The sequence below is a fragment of the Neofelis nebulosa genome, chromosome 4 (assembly GCF_028018385.1).
Source record: "Neofelis nebulosa isolate mNeoNeb1 chromosome 4, mNeoNeb1.pri, whole genome shotgun sequence".
Classification (NCBI taxonomy): domain Eukaryota; kingdom Metazoa; phylum Chordata; class Mammalia; order Carnivora; family Felidae; genus Neofelis; species Neofelis nebulosa.
Genome location: NC_080785.1, coordinates 40,474,998 through 40,477,389, shown reverse-complemented (window position 1 = coordinate 40,477,389; position 2,392 = coordinate 40,474,998). Strand labels below are relative to the sequence as shown.

At 32.1% G+C, this 2,392-nt stretch overlaps 1 non-coding gene across 1 annotated transcript; it reads right to left on the bottom strand.

Annotated features, from left to right (window-relative positions):
- Positions 1–691: 691 nt before the first annotated feature.
- Positions 692–794, bottom strand: LOC131511211 (U6 spliceosomal RNA). Its single transcript, XR_009261413.1, has one exon. It is a non-coding gene; the product is annotated as a U6 spliceosomal RNA (small nuclear RNA).
- Positions 795–2,392: the final 1,598 nt, after the last annotated feature.

Here is a 2,392-nt window from a genome sequence, read left to right as displayed (position 1 = left end):
GTCAGAGAGAGGAGAGAGAATCCCAAGCAGGCTCTGCCCTGTCAGCCCACAGCCCAACACAGGGCTCAAACTCCCTAACCATGAGATCATGACCTGAACCGAAATCAAGAGTCAGATGCTTAACCAAATGAGCTACCCAGGCACCCCTGACCCATTTTTAAAGTCAGGTTTTAAAAAAAAATTGTTGAATTTTAAGAGTTATTTGTATATTTTGGATAATAGTCTTTATCAGATATGTCTTTTGCAAAGATTTCTTCCCAATCTGTGGCTTGTCTTTTTATTTTCTTGACAGTGTCTTTCACAGAGCAGATACTTTTAATTTTAATGAAGTCCAACTTATCAATTATTTCTCTAATGGAGCATGGTGTTGCATTTAAAAGTGGTCAACATACTCTAGATCATCTAGGTTTTCTCCTATGTTATCTTCTAGGAGTTTTACCATTTTGCATTTTACATATAGGTCTGTGATTCACCTTAAGTTAATTTCTGTGAAGGGGTAAGGTTTGTGTCTAGATCTATTTTATTGCATGTGGATATCCAGTTGTTGTAGCACCATTTGTTGAAAGAACTATCTTTGTTCCATTTAATTGCCTTTGCTCCTTTGTCAAAGACCAGTTGACTCTGTTTATGTGGGTCTATTCTAGATTCTCTATTTCTTTGATCTATTTGTCCATTCCTTAGTCACTACCATAATGTCTTGATTATTATAGTTTTATAGTAAGTCTTCCTTATGCAGGGGTCATGCTATTCTTCTCTTGATCATTCCAATTTTACTATATGTGGTGCCAAACCGAGCCCTAGTAAGTCTTAAAGTTAGTGTCAGCCTTACCACTTGTTCATCTTCAATATGTTGGTAATTCTGGATCTTTTTACTTCCTAAATAAACTTTAAAATCTGTTTCTCAATACTCACAAAATAACTAGCTGGGATTTTTATTGGGATTGCATTGAGTCTATACATCAAATGTTGGGAAAAATTTATATCGTGACAATATTGAGTTTTCCTACCCTTGAACATGGAATATTTCTCCATATACTTAGCTTTTCTTTGATTTAGTTCATCAGAGTTTGTAGTTTTCTTTATTTACTTTTTTCTTTACTTACAGCTGTTTATATTTTGTTAGATTTAAACCTAAGTATTTCACATTTGGAGTACTGGTGTAAATAATGTGTTTAAATTCAAATTCTGTCTATTCATTGCAGGTATATGGGAAAATAATTGACTTTTGTACATTAGCTTTGTATCACACAACCTTGCTTTAATCATCTATTCTAGTATTTTTTTTGGGGGGGGGGAGGTCATTTTTTTCAGACTTTCTATGTAATCGATTGTGTCATCTATGAAAAAAGATAATTTTATTTCCTCCTTTCCAAACTATATCTTTTATTTCCTTTTCTCATTCTATTGCATTAGCTAGAACTTCCAGTACAATTTTGAAAAGGAGAGGTGAGAGTAGACATCCTTGACTTGTACCTGATCTTAATAGGAAAGCTTCAAGTTTCTTGCTATGAAGTATGATGTTCCTACAGGTACATTTTAGATTTATTTTATCAAGTTGAGAAAGTATTTCTGTATTCCTAATTTACTGAAAGTTTTTTATTTTATCATGAATAGATGATAGATTTTGTCAAATGCTTTTTCTGCATATATTGATATGATGATTTTTTTTCTTTTTTAGTCCCTATTAATGTGATGGATTACATTAATCACTTTTTGAATGTTGAACTAGCTTTCATACTAGCAAAAATTCCAATTGATCATGGTGAAAATTATTTTTATGCACTTAGATTCTATTTGCTAATATTTTGCATCTGTATTCATGAGATATATTGATCTGTTTTATTGTATCATTGATATCTTTGCGATAAGCTTTGTTTTCATTTTCATTTAGTTATCAATATCTTTAATTATTCTTGATATTTCTTCCTTAACCAATGTTATTTAGAAGTGTATTTTTTAGTCTCCACATATATGGGATTTTCCAGTTACCTCTCTGCTAACTTTTAGTTTCATTCCATTGTAATCCATGAGCAGGCATTGTATGATTCCTCTTTGAATTTGCTAAGGTGTCCAGAATGTTGTCTGTCCTGGTGAACGTTTCATGTGAGCTTGAGAAAAATGTGTATTCTGATGATGTTGGTTGGAAAAGTCTATAGATATCAATATATCCAAAAAATTGATAGCATTGTTAAATTCAGCTCTGTGGTGGTTCTCTTTTTATCATTTTCTCTTCAAATAATTACTTTGCTCAATTTCTCTCTCTCCTGCTTCTGGAACCCTAATTACCCACACGTTATCTACTTGATATTGTCCAACATATCAACTACTTTTTTTCTAATTTTTTAATCTTCTATCCCTTAATATTTTGTCTGACCGGTTTCTATTTATTTCT